Source organism: Felis catus, chromosome A3, assembly GCF_018350175.1.
Source record: "Felis catus isolate Fca126 chromosome A3, F.catus_Fca126_mat1.0, whole genome shotgun sequence".
Lineage (NCBI taxonomy): Eukaryota > Metazoa > Chordata > Mammalia > Carnivora > Felidae > Felis > Felis catus.
Genome location: NC_058370.1, coordinates 8617940 through 8637025, shown reverse-complemented (window position 1 = coordinate 8637025; position 19086 = coordinate 8617940). Strand labels below are relative to the sequence as shown.

The 19086-nt window shown below is 47.8% G+C and overlaps 1 long non-coding RNA gene across 2 annotated transcripts in view; it reads left to right on the top strand.

The window, feature by feature from the left end:
* LOC102900528 overlaps positions 1-17524 on the top strand; it is a 41117-nt gene extending 23593 nt beyond the window's left edge. The window contains exons 4-6 of one of the 2 annotated variants that reach the window (XR_006595054.1): positions 10354-10459; positions 13853-16254; positions 16903-17524. This is a non-coding gene — a long non-coding RNA (uncharacterized LOC102900528). Of the gene's footprint in view, positions 1-6938; positions 8293-10353; positions 10460-13852; positions 16255-16902 lie in introns of those variants that run through there. The other variant, XR_439875.4, reaches the window with a different exon arrangement.
* Positions 17525-19086: the final 1562 nt, after the last annotated feature.

The window sequence follows — 19086 nt, the reverse complement described above, 5'->3', positions numbered from 1 at the left end:
CCATAATCTTTCAGGACTTTCTATTCAGATTCCATAAAATCTGTCTTTGGATTTTCCTGTCCCCTGCTGGGAGTATCACTGCCATACCTGGTGAAAGAAAATACACCATTTTTATTCATTCATTCATTCATTCATTCATTCTGCAAGTCAGCAAATAATTATCAGGTGCCTACTGCATGCCAGATACTGTGTTCAAGAGTCCCTGTTCTCGGGGCATCTGGGGGGCTCAGTCGGTTGAGTGTCCGACTTCGGTTCGGGTCATGATCCCATGGTTCGTGAGTTCAAGCCCTGCATCGGGCTCTGTGCTGACAGCTCGGAGCCTGGAGCCGGCTTTGTATTCTGCGTCTCCCTCTCTCTCTGCCCCTCCCCTGCTCAGACTCTTTCTCTCTCTCTCTCTCAAAAATAAATAAACATAAAAATTTTTTTTTTAGAAAGTCCCTGTTCTGGGGCGCCTGGGTGGCACAGTCGGTTGAGCGTCCGACTTCAGCCAGGTCACGATCTCGTGGTCTGGGAGTTCGAGCCCCGCGTCAGGCTCTGGGCTGATGGCTCGGAGCCTGGAGCCTGTTTCCGATTCTGTGTCTCCCTCTCTCTCTGCCCCTCCCCCGTTCATGCTCTGTCTCTCTCTGTCCCAAAAATAAAATAAAAAACGTTGAAAAAAAATTAAAAAAAAAAGTCCCTGTTCTCATGACACCTCTTTCTTTTTTTAAAATTTTTTAATTTTTAAAATTTAAAAAAAATTTTTATTAATTTTTTTATTTAACTATTTAACTTGTTTTATTTTTTATTTTTTTAAAATTTACATCCAAGTTAGTTAGCAACATGGCACCTCTTTCTAATAGGAGAGCTAATCAAGCACTAATAAGTAAAAAAAAAATTTTTTTAATCAATCCCAAATTGAACAGAATACCGTTATATTTGTTCTAATTACAATGCATAAAATAACTATTATTAATACACGACAACCTCAATATGGGACTTATTACCTGCTGGGTCGTATCCGAAACTCTCCATATACCAACTCATGTCATGCCATTTATAAAATAGGGGAAATTAAGAAACCAAAACGTATCTTTAAAAAAAAGTTTTTAATCTTTATTTATTTTGGAAAGAGAGAGAGAGAGAGAGAGTGAGTGGGGGAGGAACAGAGAGAGAGGGAGACACAGAATCCAAAGCAAGTGTTAAGTATCTTTTAAACGTCCTACGGCCGGTTTACTAACCAGTGGGATTTGAAGGTCAGCCGCGTGGATTTTAGAGTGCATCTCGAACCCCTACCACGCGCTCCCTATGATCTTGAAGACAGCACGTTGAACAAGTGGCAAGGTGGAGTCAGGACCTGCCACGTCCCGTGAAGACGTCAGCGGGGTGATGACGGGGACTTGGCTTATGGATGGGGAGGGGGCCAGGCACAGACCGCAAAGATAAGAAGGGGTCAGAGGAGAGCCCTGCAGGTGCAGAGAGAGAACAGCAAATGCGAACACCAGAGGCAGGTAGGAAGGAGCCAAGCAATTTCAGGCACGGCGGCAGGCTCACGCGACCGGTGGGTGTGATGGGGACAAGCCGTATTGTGGGGACCCGAGGGTGCACAGGTAGGCAAGGGGATCTAATTCAAATACCACTCCTGGAAGAAAGCTGCTCGATGAATCGTCTTGCTCAGGCTTTGCGTCGGCTCGTGGGGGCTGGCCTTTGGGGCACCGCTCCAGGAGATGCAGAAAACCTGTTTCACATCATCTCTTGCGGTGGAAAACCTTTTCGAATCTTTCCTTTCTGAGCATCTGAGCATAATCGAGTCTCTCTGGAGTGATTGGTGGTCTGCCCTGGGCGACAGCTCCGGACCCGGTGACCTAAGATTAGCTCTAAAGAACTTGTAACGGTTTGCGCCACACTTAAACGCTAACCTCAGGACTTCCCCGAAGCGATGATTTTTGGTTGTGGTTTAAAGACAAATTCTGAACCCCAGATTATTTTCCTAGTATTTCTCTCCGTCTCTCTCTCTCTCTCTCTCTTTTTGAAGTAGGCTTCACACTTAGCGCAGAGCCCCACGGGAGGCTCGAACTCACGACGCTGACCTGGAGACCTGGGCTGAGATCAGGAGTTGGAGGCTGAACCGACTGAGCCACCCAGGTGCCCCTAATTTACATGATTTCTAAAAATGGGGCCCAGGGGCCAAAAATAGGAAGAAAGGAAGGTGAACTTCATACAGTTGGTTTCCAGTGAATCACGATTTTACTGTCAGCTGTGTATGCTTCCGGAGCGGGGACTCCTTGTGGACCTCTGGCTGTCACAGGTAGGCAACAGGTGTGAATGCAGGAAAAATAAATAGCCCGGCCGATGATCAAATATTTTGCAACGAAGCAATTATGCACTGGCCCTGCTTGGAATTGATGTAATTGGTTAATAGTCTGAGGAGAAGAGCTGGAAAACATTGGCGGTCCTGACAGCCCATTTTGGTTGCTCTTCAGAGGGTAATATCTGGGGATTTTCACAGCACATTTGTTAAGAGGAAATGAAGAGTCCGGGCAGCCTGAGTGAGAATCCCCAGATTCCTGATTCTCAGCTATGTGGCCTTGGGAAGTTACTTAACATCTCTGTGCTTCCATTTCCTCATTTGCAAAATGGGCATGAAAACAGCAGCTACTTTTTGCAGGGTTGTCCTGGGGATAATTGATACATCAATTCATAACTGATTAAACTGATCTAAAGAAGGGGGGGTGGTGCCTGGCTGGCTCAGTCAGTGGAGAATGTGACCCTTAGTCCCGGGGTGATGGGTTCAAGCCCCACGCTGGGCATAGAGCTTACTTAAAAACAACAACAACAGGGGTGCCTGGGTGGCACAGTCAGTTAAGCGTCCGACTTCAGCCAGGTCACGATCTCGTGGTCCGTGAGTTCAAGCCCCGCGTCAGGCTCTGGGCTGATGACTCAGAGCCTGGAGCCTGTTTCCGATTCTGTGTCTCCCTCTCTCTCTGCCCTTCCCCCGTTCATGCTCTGTCTCTCTCTGTCCCAAAAATAAATAAACGTTGAAAAAAAAAAAAAAACCACAACAACAACAAACAACAACATACTGATGTAAAGAAGTTAGCTCAGAGCCTGGTATAAGACCTCAATAAACATTTCTATGTGTTTTTTTTTTTATTTTTTTAATGTTTATTTATTTTTGAGAAAGAGAGAGACAGACAGACCGAGCATGAGAGAGGGAGGAGCAGAGGGAGACGGAGACACAGAATCCGAAGCAGGCTCCAAGCTCCGAGCTGTCAGCGCAGAGACCCACGCGGGGTTCGAACTCACGAAGGGTGAGATCATGACCTGAGCCGAAGTCAGACGTTCAACCGACCGAGCCACCCAGGTGCCCCTGTATGTTTCTTTTTCCATCTCACCCCTTCCGGCCCTCCGTCTGTGGCTGTAGCACTGCTGTCCCATGGCACGTCTCTGGATGACCTCAGGAGGGGGTGGAGTGGTGATCTCAAGGTCCACAGAGCAGCAACCAGGGAGGCCCTTGCAGAGAATTGCCCCCTTACAAAAGGGGCATTGCCCAATGGCAGGGTTTCTATCGACATTCTGGGACAGAGGATCCTTCGTTGTGGGGTGTCTTGTGACCTGTAGGGTGTTTAGCAGCATTCCTCGTCCCTACCTGCCAGATGCCAGTGGTACCCCTGTCCCCACAATTGTGACAGCCAGTTGTCAAGTGTTTGTCCCTTGGGGGACAAACTACGTGATACCTTTTAGCTTTATTGTTAAAAACAATATTGAATTATATACCCTTCTCGCAGGGCAAAAAGAGAAAGAGAGCAGGAGAGTGAAGGATGAAAAGGGGAAGAGGAGGGAGGGAGGAAGGAAGGAAGGAAGGAAGGAATTGTACACAAATGGGCAGAGTAAAACCAAAACAAATTAGAACAAAGCACTCCTATCTATCACTACAAAAGTTTTATGAAATACCCTTGAAAACTAGTTTTCTTACGTCTGAATTTATAGATCGAAATATCCGTGGACCCAACCACAGCACGGATACTAAGAGCAAAACCTCCTAGATCAGCAATGATGGGGGGCGCCTGGGTGGCTCAGTCGGTCAGGTGTCCAACTTCAGCTCAGGCCATGATCTCACAGTTCATGAGTTCGAGCCCTGCACCGGGTTGTCTGCTGTCAGTGCGGAGCCCGCTGTGGATCCTCTGTCCCTCTCTCTCTCTCCGCTCCTCCCCCACTGGTTCTCTGCCTCTCAAAAATAAATAAATAAAAACAAATTAAAAAAAAATGATAGACTTGAATCTGAGCTAGGTGACGGTGGCCAAGATACTTCACACCCCCAAACCTCAGTTTCCTCATCTGTAAATGGGAGTTACCATTGTACCCAACTCAGCACAGTCCCTGCAACATTTGCTTCTTGTGGGCTCTTCATATTTGCAAAAAATATTGCCAAGCACAGTGCTTTCCACAAATTAACTCAAGTACTGATCAAATGACCCTACGAATAACTATTGTTTTGTTCCCAGTCTGTGGGTAATGAACCTGAAGCTTAGAGAGTAATGTTGGGGGTAGAGGGTTGGTGGAGGGGGGGGGGCGGCCGCACAACTAGGAGACACGAAAGCAGGCGAAGAGCATGGCAGTTAGCCCTCTCAACCATTCTGCTATCCTGCCATCTTGTTTGCTTTATATTATTCAGAATTCTTTTTTTTAATTTTTTTTACGTTTATTTATTTTTGAGAGACAGAGTGAGACAGAGTGAGAGTGGAGGAGGGGTAGAGAGAGGGGGAGACACAGAATCCGAAGCAGGCTCCAGGCTCTGAGCTGTCAGCACAGAGACCGACCCAAGGCTCGAACTCAGGAACCTCAAGATCATGACCTGAGCTGAAGTCCGATGCTCAACCGACTAAGCTACCCAGGCACCCCCGTAGAAAGCTTTTTAAAAGTTTTTATTTCCGGGGCACCTGTGTGGCTCAGTCAGTTAAGCATCGGACTTCAACTCAGGTCATGATCTCGTGGTTTGTGAGTTCCTGCATCAGGCTCTGTACTGATGGCTCAGAGCCTGGAGCCTGCTTTGGATTCTGTGTCTCTCTCTCTCTGCCCCTCCCCCACTCATGCTCTGTCTGTCTGTCTGTCTCTCTCTCAAAAACAAATAAACATTAAAACAAAAAGTTTTTATTTCAATTCCAGTTAGTTAACATACAGTGTTGGAGAAAACTTTTTCTTTAATTGGAGAATAATTGACACACAATACAATATTAGTTTCAGGTATAGAATGTAGTGAGTTAATATTCACATACATCATGGAATGATTACCCCAGTAAGTCCAGTTATGATCTGTCACCATACAACTTGTTACAATATTATTGACTATATTCCTTACGCTGTACATTACATCCCCATGTCTTATTTATTTTTGTATCTGGCAGATTATAGTCTTCCTCCCTTCATTTGTTTTATCCATCTCCCCACCCCCTCCCCTTTCCACGTAGTCACAGATGGCAAGATCTCATTCTTTTTTTTTTTAATTAAAATTTTTTCAACGTTTATTTATTATTGAGAGACAGAGAAAGACAGAGCACGAGCAGGGGAGGGGCAGAGAGAGAGAGGGAGACACAGAAGCCAAAGCAGACTCCGGGCTCCGAGCTGTCAGCACAGAGCCGGATGCGGGGCTCGAACTCACAAACAGCGAGATCATGACCTGAGTCGAAGTCGGAGGCTTAACCGACGGAGCCACCCAGGCGCCCCGATCTCATTCTTTTTGATGGCTGTCTACTATTCCGTTGAATATATCCACCACATCTTCTTTGTCCGTTTGTCTACCGATGGACACTTGGGTTGCTTCCTGCCATGCCTTGGCTATTGTAAATAAAGCTGCGACGTAGGTGGGCTTTCAGTGTTTTCGTCGTAGAAAACTTTTATTTTTTGTATCTTAAAATTTTTTCATGTTGATTTATTTTTAAGAGGAGAGAGAGAGAGTATAAGTGGGGGAGGAGCAGAGATAGAGGGAGACAGAGGATCCGAAGCGGGCTCTGTGCTGACAGCAGTGAGCCCAATATGGGGCTTGAACCCATGAACCATGAGATCACGACCTGAGCCGAAGTAGGACACTTAACTGACTGAGCCACCCAGGCGTCCTTTGTTGTAGGAAACTTTTTTTTTTTTTTTTTAATTTTTTTTTCAACATTTATTTATTTTTGGGACAGAGAGAGACAGAGCATGAACGGGAGAGGGGCAGAGAGAGAGGGAGACACAGAATCGGAAACAGGCTCCAGGCTCCGAGCCATCAGCCCAGAGCCCGACGCGGGGCTCGAACCCACGGACCGCGAGATCGTGACCTGGCTGAAGTCGGACGCTTAACCGACTGCGCCACCCAGGCGCCCCTGTTGTAGGAAACTTTTAACGGAGTACAGACATCGACTACAAAGTGCATTTTCATGAAAGATTTAACCTCACATCGCAGATGATTAGCTCACTTGGAGAGGTGCTCTCGGGAAATATTATAAACTCCTTTCATGTAAAAGATAAGAAACACAGCCTATTAGGTCAGCCTCTACTTGAATTTAGATCTTAAAAAGCACATTAGCTAGAAGCCTCGACTCTGGTGAACAGAGATCAGACATGTGGTTCTAGAATTTACTGTATGTAATGTAAGAATATGGTAAATTAGTAAACATTAGTATATCTGAATCCTTTAAAAGTACATGTTTGCTTACCCTTTGAGAGTCTTACCTCTGCTGATAGGAAGACATGAATTTTTGATGATGACATTTACTTTTTTAGAAAGTTGTATTAGCGGGGCGCCTGGGTGGCGCAGTCGGTTAAGCGTCCGACTTCAGCCAGGTCGCGATCTCACGGTCCGTGAGTTCGAGCCCCGCGTCAGGCTCTGGGCGGATGGCTCGGAGCCTGGAGCCTGTTTCCGATTCTGTGGCTCCCTCTCTCTCTGCCCCTCCCCGGTTCATGGTCTGCCTCTCTCTGTCCCAAAAATAAAATAAAAACAAAAAAACAAAAAAACAAAACAAAACAAAAGTTGTATTAGCTACAAGGCCTTGCATAATCTCGCTCCTACGCGGTGTTGTGACATAATCTCATGTACCACTGTCTAGCTGCCACAGGAGACTTTCTGACGCTCACATACAAGCCCTTTCCTACCTCAGGACCCTTGCACGTACCGTCCCTCTGCTTGGAATGCTAGTCCTGCAGACCACGTATCAGTGGCCGGGGCCTCCTTGAATTTCTGTACGCTCATGATTTCTCCAGATGCCTTCTCCCAGCCCCTTCTTTTTCATTATCTGCTTTCGCTTTTCATAGCATCGCCACAACCTGATCTGTCTTTACCTTTTAAATTGTTTATTGCCCATTTGCCCTAAAAACATAAGCTCCTTGTCAAACATGTTTGTGTATCCCCAGGATCCCGGCACAATGTCTTGCGTACAGCAGGTGCTAAATAAATAATCTCTGCCTTTGTTTTTGACCCTGTGAGTTTACACATAGGTGACCCACTTTGGGTTGCGATCACCTGTGATTTATAGGCAACTGAATCTTGCTTATTTCCGGTTGCCAAGGGTTGCCTTCCTTGGCGTGACAGCACCAAAGCATTTGTCGTCTTGTGCAGCATGAGTGGGAAGCTGAAATGTCAGGTGACACCAGAGAAAGGATGGGTCCTGGCAGCTCCTTGGACATAGACACATATTATTAAACATTCAGGGCGTCAGTAGAGGGCTGGCTTGGAGAGAATTGACAAGTTGGGGTTTACAGTCAAAGTCCACTTAGCAAATGTTTATTCTACCACGCACTTTTCTTTTGTTTCCTGTAAGTATAGCTTCCCCCCCTTCCAGGATTTGAGGTCAGAGAAACACGAGGAGGCTATTAACATATCAATGGAGGGATCGCTTCGGAATCTAGAATTGGGAATAATATTTGCATCTCGAGCTCAGAAGCCACCCAGGCAAGCCTGCTCCTTGATGGCCTTTAATTTCCCCTTAAAACAGTGCCTGTTTCCGAATAAAAGATTAATACAGGAGGAGAGCTCCGTTTGTCGCGTGATTTACACTCAAATGCTGCCTCCTTTCCTTTCAGGAGCACGATGCATACGCGACCCCACCCCTGAGCCGCTTGCATTCAGTTCCTCCAGAAAGATAGCTGCTGGTCATCAAAGCCTGCCGCTTAATTGAATTTGGCTTTGTCCCCTTGATCTTCGCGCTGACAAAAATGTGGGGTGGGTGGGATGTATCCAGGAAAACTAGACCTGAAAAACACAGCCGATCGCTAGGAGACGGAGCTGAGGAAAGAGATACAAAGTGCACTTTACAAAATGAAACTAAGGATGCCATTTGGAAGGTGGGTCTGTGCTGTACTTCTCTTTGCGTCAGGCGCATTACCAGCTTCTCCAGTACGGCCCCAGTAGAAACAGGGCGACCTAAGAAGCAAACTACTACTCTAGCTTGGAGCCCTTCTCCCATTTTTTGTCTCGGCTGGAATTTCCATGTCGTTTTGGGGAAGAAAAACCCACGAGAGGAGAGGGAAGATTTCTGTTTTGTGGGAAGTTTGGAAACCTCTTTCTAGAAATGAATGGATGTGAGTAATACCAACCATCACTACTGGCAACGGGTTATCAAACGACTATTTGTTTTGACCATCGCACTAACCGCCTTCTAGTCTTTATCTCGTTGGATATGGGCCCCGACACCGTGAGGAGGTCCTATTAATATTCCCATGCAGACAAGGCTTGGAGAAGTGCTGTCCAAGTCTGTAAAGAGGCAGGGCCAGATTTTGAAGCTGGGTGCATTTGATTCGAAAAATGTAAGGAGAAGTGGATGCAGGCAGGCGTGCCTCCAGGGACGTTTGTTTCTTTAACGTGGCAGACGGAGGAAGTGTTAGCTTTTCAGGCAGGCAGCCAGTTGGGACTAAAGGTCTTGAGCTTCGATTCCTAGGTGTGGATCCCGTTAACCTTGGCTTACCGACTAGGCACCACCATGTCCCATGGCCAGGTAGGATTCCTAAAGGCAGGTTTCTCGTAACGTGTTGACTTTGGTCATCCTACGTGGTCACGTGGTGACTGACGACACGGCAGGGATGCCCTGAGCAGAGAGGGAAGCTAGGTCGGTAAGAATCGGAATATGACAGTGACCCAGAGCAGAACTCCCTCTGACCCCGGCCGACAAGGACTACATCCCAGGGACTGATCAAAGGAATGACACTCCCAAGATGTCACTCACTGACAGTTCACAATTTTGCTCTGATCTTGGATAAACCCCACGATGCCCAAGGTTGGAGCTGCGTGTGTGAGAGGCAGCCACTGTGTCCTGTTTCCCTCCTTGGTGGGGGGGGACACGTAGAAGAGTTTGCGATCTAGGGATCACAGTCGAGCTAGAATCAAGGCTCTGGTAGAAAGAGTGAAATCAGATTTGGGAAGCTTAAAAGAGAACGCGCCTGCTTTTCTAGTTTGGGATAATGATTCCTAACTCCCTTAGTTTGTGACTCTCTATACTTGCCATTCGCCTTTCCATTGATTGCTTCATGGACTCAAACCGGAAAAAAAAAAACAAAAACAAAAACAAAACAACCCCAAAGCAAAACGAGATATTGGTGGAGCTTTGATATGTGTACCCTGTTACAGATACTGGGCCTAAGACAGGAGGAGAGACCAAGCTGTAAACAGATAACACAGGACAAATAATTCCACAAATAAGAACTTAACGGCCGTTTTGATGCATGCTTTGAAAAGAAATGAATACAGGATGCGGACTCTATTTGAGCTGCATCTAAACCTCTGTTTATACGTCCTGTCTGCCTGGGGTCCCTTTTCTGTTTCCCTCCCTGAAGCATGTTGCCTAAACTCGTAGACTTACTGTTCAACCGCAGGGTTTTGAATCCTGTATTATCACTCCGTGGCTGCGTGACCTTGGAAAAGTTACTGAACCTATCTGAGCCTTAGGTCCCTTAGGTGTAGAGTGAAAAAAATACACATACTTCCAGAGTTATCATTAACACCAGATGAGATGATTTAAGGAAAGCACTTAGCCTCCGAAACAGGCACAAAGAGGGTGTTCATTAAGTCTAATCGTTGTCCCCGGTCTCTGAATGTGATAACCGTGTTGTTTTCCCTTCCCCGGGGCTGAAAGGCACCAGACTGCTTGCTCAAGATGTGACGAGGAGGGGGATTTAGACAAGAGGGTCCAGAAGCCTGGACCCTGCCCAACAGCTGTGTGTCCTTGGGCAAGTCAGATGGCCTCTCTGGGCCCCCGTTTCCTTCATCCATAAAGGGAAACTCATAAATCTACTGGAGAATTCGAGTTAATTTAGCTCAGTAAGCGGCAGCTGCTATTATCATGACTTCTTATTACTGTTTGACTCCGTGCAAAACATAATAATGCCCGACTCTGCCTTTTAATCCCACAGTTTGGGTGGTGTTTATGCATCGGTCTACAAAATGAGATTCTGAAAATCTTTCTCCATAAAGTGAATTGTCTTTACCCCTGACGCTTCTCCTGAGACCTCTTATTCGGTGAGTGAATTGACAAGAGGGGTGTTAGATAAGGGATTTCGTCCTTCAAACACTTCCTTAATCTCCACAGTTGCCGTGGAATTTGTGTCGTTTTTGCTTGGGCGATCAGATTACGTTTCATAAACAATATCCCCTATGTTTAAAAATCTTTAAACGGCCACTTGTAAGCGGCTTGACGTGGACTACAGTTAATGCCTTGTTTGACTTGGCTCTTCCTTTGTCCGTGGGGCTGACGGTCAACTGGTTATGCCAGCGCCGGACTCCTAAGCAGAGACCCACGTTTTCCAGAAGCTTCTTGCTTGGAATAGTTCCTTCGTTTTCAGCACGTCAGCTATCCCTTGTAACTTTCCAGAGATGGGCATTTTTGGTGCTTTCGTAGATTTCTTGTTTTCCCCGGTATTCACCCTCAGTGTCCTTCTCCCGGCACTTTCCAAGTCAAAATTGTCAGCTCACCTGACCCGTCAGCACCCTGGGGCCACTGGGCAGAAGTGGGTATCTGAAGGTGCGTTTGTCACTGCAATTTTCACTAAGTTTTAATTTTCAAACTGAGGGATTAACCCCCCTTTTGTTTGGGGCGCCTGGGTGGTGGCTCAGTCGGGTAAGCGTCCGACTCTTGATTTCCGCTCAGGTCACCATCTCACGGTTCGTGGGTTCGAGCCCCGTGTTGGGCTCTGCGCGGACGGTGTGGAGCCTGCTTGGGATTCTCTCTCTCTCCCTCTCCCTCTGCCTCCTCCTGTTCTTTCTCTCTCTTTAAATAAGTAAACATTTAAAAAAAAAAAGTCTCCTTTTGTTCATTGGAGCTCGTGTTTATGGGCTTCTCCCGTATGTGACTCGCTGGATCTGAGCTGTCCACTTAATTCTCCAGTTCTCGGCAGCGTCTAGCGGGTTCTACCTGCAAAAATGTGTCCCCCCCCCCACTCCGCTCTCACTACCGCGATCCGCTCTCAACCTACCTGCTTCGTGCTGACTCTCCTCGATCCATCGCTCACAGAGCAGCCCTAACGGCTCTGAAAAACACACAGCAGATCATGCCAGCTCAGTGTTGAAAACCTTTCCATGGGTCCCCATTGTACTTCAGGCAAAAATGAAAATTTCTCTCCAGGAGGTCTGGCCCGTGCTCCCTCGACACATGGATTCCAGCCACCCCTGTTCCCGCTTGGAGCCACACTCCCCTCCTCTCTCCTGGACAAGTCAGACTTGTCTTGGCCTCAGGGCCTTTGCCCTTGCTTTTCTTTGAGCCTCAAGAGCCCTTGTCCCAGACACTAGCTTGCCGGGCTCCCTAGTACCTGTGAGCCGTCAGCAACACTGGCCTGTCCTCCGAGAGTCTTCTCTGGCACGGCCTGTCCCTGCCCCAGCTCAAACAGCTGCCCTGGTCATTCTGTCCCAGAGCACCGAACAACACGTGGCATTGCCATTTATTTGTTTATTCTGGCTTCGTTTTCTCTATTTCCTTCTAGAACAGGCTGGAGCGAGCTCCGAGCCTCAGCCCTACTGACATGGGGCGCGGGCTAACTTTTCGTTGGAGGGACCGTCCTGTGTATCGTGGGGTGTTTAGCTGCTTGCGTGGCCCGCTAGGTCCTCCCACTAGATCCCAGTGGCACTTCTCCTGTGCCCCCCACTCAACCCCCCCCCCCCGACTTGTGACAACTAAAAATGTCCCCAGACATTGCCAAATGTCCCCGGGGGGGCAAAACTGGTCTCGGTGGAGACACGCTGGTCTAGAATCTGAAGTCTTGCCTTGGCCTAAAACAACGCCCGGCACAGGAATGAGTAGGTAGGAGTTTACTTGTCGGAGCGAAAGTGCGTTCCTACCCGGTACGGTAGGTGATCCCGTCTCCACCACACAGAGCTGCGGAGGCCCCGGAACGCGCGTGACCTGCCTGGGGACACAGCCGACAGGTTGTTGGAGCTGGAGGCCACCCAGGGCAGTCAGACATCTAAGTTCAATCTCTTTGCTTCAGGCCACGTGAACACGCAGCCAATACGATGATAATGCTTTCTAGGCCTCTCCTGATCAAGCACCACGGAGTGCCACCATCAATGGCCTCAATTTACCCTACATTCTGTGCAGGAGAGAGACCATTCTCAGCACCTTATTCAGCGGATTTCGTCTACTTTGTACCTAGTGCCGAGAAATAAAAATAGTGTTTTGACATCTGGTAGCAACACCCTCTTACAGAGAGAATTATTGTGGTTGTAAACACGTTGCTAGCTCTTTAAAACAATTCAGGCTTTGGAATAGTTGTCACATCCACATGGTTTGAAAAGAAAACAGTATAAAGAGGAATATAGTGAGAAGCCCCATTCCTGTTTCCATCGGACCCATCCTCTGATTCCTTTTGATGAGTTTGCTGGGTGTCCTTTGATGAGTTTGCTGTCTTTTCGTTTTTGTGTTTTTCAGATTAAAAAAAAAATTTTTTTTTAACATTTATTATTTTTGAGAGACAGAGAAAGGCAGAGTATGAGCAGGGGAGGGGCCGAGAGAGAGGGAGACAGAGAATCCGAAGCAGGCTCTGGGCTCCGAGCCGCCAGCACAGAGCCCGACGCGGGGCTCGAACTCACGGACCGCGAGATCGTGACCTGAGCCGAAGTCGGACGCCCAACTGACTGAGCCACCCAGGCGCCCCTGTTTTTTTTAAGATTTTATTACTTAAAATTGTTTTTTATTTAAAAAAAAATTTTTTTTAAGTTCATTTGTTTATTTTGAGAGAGAGAGAGCGTGGGGAAGGGCAGACAGGGAGGGAGAGAGAGAATCTGAACGGTCAGCACACAGCCTGACGTGGGGCTCGAACTCACAAACCGTGAGATTGTGACCTGAGCTGAAACCGAGAGTTGGACGCTTCACCGACTGAGCCGCCAGGGGCTCCTTCCTTCTTTTTTAGAGCTGCAGAATACTCCACCTAGGATCACAGTCAAATGTATTCAACCAGTTTTCTGTTGCGGGGTATTTGGGTTGTTTCTTTCTTGTCTGTGATGAACGGTGCTGACACGAAGAACCTCGGTGTCCATTATTTTCCCGAACCTATCGGAGAGACACGTGTGCGCGTGAGCCGGGAGGGGCAGAGAGAGAGGGAAAGAGAATCCCAAGCAGGCTCTGCGCTGGGGTTCGGTCTCATGAACCGTGAGACCGTGACCTGGGCCGAAACCAAGAGTTGGACGCTTAACTGAAGGAGCCACCCGGGGGCCCCACCCCCTGTTTTTTTTTAAGCGCTCTGCCATGGTACATCTGTTAAAGGCTGTTGGGCAACAAATAAACAAATCTTACGTGAGCATTCAAAAAAATACGAGTAAACCTGCCGAAAGATGTCTAGGCTTCTGTTATTGTCACACGTGTCTTTCTATGTCATTAGAACCAGCTCATTTTTACTGTTTGTATTTTCTCTTTTTCTAAAGGTTAAAGCAACCCACCAGTTTGCCTGAAAGCTGTTTACACCGGGAAGTGTTAAGGGTAAGCCGGCCACACGCTTGTATGATAGCCCTTCCTGCCAAGTGCCCAGCCCATGTTGGGAGGGCTTGCATTGCCTGTTAGCAAGAGGACCTGTGTCTGGAAATGGTAGCTTTCTCTCGATCGGCATGAAAGGCCTGCTTGGCTCTTTTCAAGTTGCTCAAATTCCTAGTAGGGCTCTGGTCCTGATTTCTTCCACCTGCTTTTCAAAATTGCAGGTGACTTCTCTCCCGGGTGCCTTGGTTGGTTACGTCTGCCGTAGGACATCCATCGTGCCTGAATCAAGCTGCTTCACTCTGCTTCCCGGGCCATTTCCTTGCAACTTGCTTGCATGCTAATTTCTAGGGGAACACTTTTTTTTTTTTTTAATGCGTGTGTGTGACTCAGGACTCAGGCTCAGTGCAGCACTTAGGTGTGCGTGAGGGAATGCTAAAACGTTCTGGCCAGAGGAGAACAGCATGGCCACGAAGAAGCTGAGATCGTATGCTGGGCTCAGATCGTGGTGTGTGTGTGTGTGTGTGTGTGTGTGTGTGTGTGTGTTGGATGGCTACAAATTTATTTGGGGACTTGTGGAAAAAGGTATTAAAACAAACAGCCTCACAAGGAATTACTGCTGTGCAGGGCAGTGTTACATAGATTGGTGAATCTTTATGCATTTTGACATGTGTCAGTCTTGCTGGCTTTGGCTGTGACCTACATTAGGCACTGACTCAGGGTTCTTCAGTGAGATGCATTAACCTACCAGGTCAGAAGGCATGAGGGCTGAGATGGGCCAGCAAGCGGTGACCCACGGGCCGAATCGCATTTCCGTCCAGTTTAGTAACTTAATGGTCACGTGGGGGCTGCATATTTGAGCAGGATTTTGCCAGGCAGGTTGGGGAGGAAGAACACCCTCGCATGGGTTGGCAGACTACAGTCTGAGGGCCAAATGAGGCATACCGCCTGTGTTTGTAAATAAAGTTTTATGTGAACACAGACCCCTTTGTTAAAGTATTGCCTACGATTGCTTTCGCTCTGCAAAGGCAGAGACCGTATGGTCCCCCAAGCCTAAAATATTTGCTGTCTGGCCCTTTGCAGGAAAAACTGACCCTGCCCACCGCTAGGGTTGGGATTAAGCACTGAAGCTGTGAATCAACAGCTTGCCTTCTCGTCTCAAGGTTACTTGTTTCGGTGTAACCTTGGTTACATACCTATAAAAGGGAAATATGAATATTCCTGGGTTGCTGTGAGAAGTAAATTCAATAATGATCATGATTCATTTTAATGAAAGACTTCCAGAGTTCTTCCCATATTCTTGATGCCCTGGATTATAATCATGCTGGATCTTTTCTGTCGTTATAAAATTTAAACGTCAAAAATATTTGAGGAATTTGGGCTGCCACCCTTCTCGTTCCAGGAATAAAAGATCCCGAAATGCTTGCAGCGTATTTTCGGGGTATTTGATGTTGACGAGTGGAGCCCGTGGCAGCTTAGGAAGTGTCCATTGGTATGTCTTTGGTCTAGTTGGGATCTCGTTTCGGTTAGAGACTAAACCATTAAGGTATACAGGTGAAATTTCTAGGACACAAACAAACTGGTAACAGGGGATCAAGGTTCACAGTGGTCTCCGTAGAGTCAAATAAAGGATTTGGAGGAAACAAGAGAATATTTACCAGGGATTGATGTGGATTCTGGCATCAATTATTTAAGTCTGGGAATTGGGAGACTTGGCCAGACAGCAGTTCCTGGGAAGTAGATCTGGGGCTTCTAGCTGGCCACAAACTCAATTTGAGCCAGATGTATACAGCTGACAAGGAAACAGTCTTAGCCTGCATTAACGGAGTCGGTATACGCCTTGTGGGTTCAAGGAAGGGAAAGCAAGAAAACAACTGAAATGACCTAGACAGCCCACATTTGAAGAAGCAACATTAGTTATGGAGACAAATCACACGTTTGAGTGGAGATGTTGCCGAAGTTGTGTAGGCTGAGGGGGAGCTGGGGGCATAGTCAGGTTGTTGAGTAATCTGGGAACTGTCATACTGAGGAAATGCCTGAAGGTTCTACGGATGGTTCCCAGGAAAGGAGATGACCACAAGGGAAGAAAGAGCTTTTCAAAAGCTCTGAAGCTGCTTTGCTATCTTTATTGGGTTTTTGGGGGGAGGGTGTGTGTGGGGGAACCTTAGGGAGATAAATGGGAGGTACTCCATTTTGAGGGCATCAGCTCAGCTCACACTTTCTCCACCCCTCCCCCTCGCACCCAAGCCCACAGTTGCAAGTGGGAAGTCCCTGGCAGCCATGTTTGGTCATCACAATCCTGCCTTCCTGCTGACAGCTGATCGGACAAGGGAGGGAGGCCTGCTGGAAGCCAGAGGTATCGGATTCTGTCTCTGGGGAATTTGAGATTTAGCTTGAGGTACTGCCAGGCAGTCTGTCCATAGAATTGGACCTGTAGTGTGTCAGTCTGGGGCACCTGAGCGGCCATGTGCCAACACGACAGTGGCGTAGCCGAGAAAATCGATCTACGGAGAGAAAAGAATGAGGCAGCCATGCCGAGAAGCAGAGGTGGAAGACAGCGGGTCTTGCCTGGCCGGATTCTTTCCAGCTTCCCATTTCTTGGTTTCAGTTCTCCCTAAAGCCTAACTGCCTTCCTGGACATGGGCTTCACGCGATATCCTATGTCCTTGTTACAAATGTCCCCTTCTTACTCACGCTAAGTCCACTGGGTTTCTGCGTTTGTAACTGAACGCGCCTTAACTCCTTCCGAGTGCCGTAGAAAGTAGCTCAGTGGGCAGAAGACATCATGGTAAATCCTGTCCAGCCGTTGAAGGAGTAGCCTCGGGAAGGAAGGATATTTCTGTTTCTGGGATCATTCAAATAGAAGCTGAATGACCAGAGAACTGGGAGTCACTTGGGTTGGGCCGGGCTTGGGTTTCAGGAGGACCTGGAATTGATTCTGGGCTCTGCCACTTTCTACTTGGGGCAATGTTCTTAACCTTTACCGACCCCACTTCTTCTGTAGGATGCGGACAATAGACCGTACGGAATTGCAGTGAGGACGAGACGGCCTCGTGTAGAGTTTCCTCTTGCTGCTGTAAGAAACGGCCAGGAAATTAGTGACTTAAGACAGAAAAAATGTATTCTTTTATGATTCCGGAAGTCGGAGACCCCCAAGGGGCCTTACTGGGCCAAGGCCAAGGTGTTGGCAGAGCTGTGTCCCTCAGGAGGCTCTAGAGGAGAACCCACTCCCTTGGCTTTTCCTGCTTCTAGAGACCAAGTGCATTCCTTGACTGGTAGCCCCTTCCTCTGTCTGCATGCCCCCGCCCCCCGCTGCAACCCCTCCCGTCTCACACTCCTCTGGCACTGACCTCCGGCCTCCCTCTTTCACTCGCAAGGACCCTTCTTCTGTCTGCATGCCCCCGCCCCCCGCTGCAACCCCTCCCGTCTCACACTCCTCTGGCACTGACCTCCGGCCTCCCTCTTTCACTCGCAAGGACCCTGTGGTTACAGTGGACCCATCTGGATCATCAAAGATAATCTCCCCATTTAAAAATCCTCAACTTGGGGCGCCTGGGTGGCTCAGTCGGTTAGGCGTTTGACTCTCGATTTCGGCTCAGGTCACGATCTCACAGTTCGTGAGTTCAAGCCCCACGTGGGGCTCTGCCCTGATGGCACGGAACCTGCTTGGGATTCTGTCTCCCTCTTTCTCTGTCCCTGCCCTGCTTGCCGTGTGAAAGAAATAAGAATAAATAGATTTAATAATCAATCAATCAGTAAAAACAAGCATTCAGAAAGAAAGCTTTCTTGAAGCAAAATGAATGAGTGAATGAATGAATAAACAAATAAAAGCCCTTCCCTTAATCACATCTGCAGCATTTCTTCTGCCATACAAGGTACCCTAGGCACGGGTTCCAGGATTAGGTTGGGGACACCTTCAGGAGGCCGTTCTGCTTCCCACGCCTAGTGATGCAAAGAGCTAACCTTTATTTTATTTATTATTTTTTTTTTAATTTTTTTTTTTCAACGTTTATTTATTTTTGGGACAGAGAGAGAGACAGAGCATGAACGGGGGAGGGGCAGAGAGAGAGGGAGACGCAGAATCGGAAACAGGCTCCAGGCTCTGAGCCATCAGCCCAGAGCCCGACGCGGGGCTCGAACTCACGGACCGCGAGATCGTGACCTGGCTGAAGTCGGACGCTTAACCGACTGCGCCACCCAGGAGCCCCAAGAGCTAACCTTTATTGAAAGCCGTCCACGCCTTGGGCCCTGAGCTCCATGCTTTTAGGCAGATGGTTTTATTTGGTCACCGCAGCTCCGGGAGACGGACCTAGAAAGGTAAAATTATTTGCTCTAGGTCACCCAGCTGGGCAGCAGCACCGCAAAGAACTGAGACTCCTCATTTCACTCCGGAGCCCTCCTTCGTAACCACCAGTGACAAATGGCAAACCCACAGGCCTTACTTCAGGCGGGTGGAGAGTCTGCGGTAAACGGGGAGGCCTCGCGCTGTCTTACGGGGGCAGTGGTTCCATAACCCCAGCCCAGAGGCGCCAGTTTTCCAACAGACGCCGTACGTTGGGTTATTCGTGTGAAACGTCCCCAGTTGGAAATGCCAGAAACCAACCCAAATATTAAAAAAGAAAAAAGAAAAAAACGTGGTGCAGCCACGTAATATAGGCAGATGGGTTCATCTTGCTGTACACGACCAATGGAAGCTATCTTCAATACTATACTATTTTTAAAAAAATATTTGAAGCTACGTGACTCATCATAATGGTTAACAGTTATGTGGCATTTATTGTATGTCTGGCATGCTGTCACAGGCTCTGCTGTCTTATCTTATTCACTAGGACGTTCTTTTTTTTTTTTAATAATTTATTTTATTTTATTTTAAAAAAAAAATTTTTTTTTCAACGTTTATTTACTTTTGGGACAGAGAGAGACAGAGCATGAACGGGGGAGGGGCAGAGAGAGAGGGAGACACAGAATCGGAAACAGGCTCCAGGCTCCGAGCCATCAGCCCAGAGCCCGACGCGGGGCTCGACCTCACGGACCGTGAGATCGTGACCTGGCTGAAGTCGGACGCTTAACCGACTGCGCCACCCAGGCGCCCCTTAATAATTTATTTTTTAATTGACATCCAAGTTAGTTAGCCTTGAGTGTAACAATGATTTCAGGAGTAGATTCCTTAGTGCCCCTTACCCATTGA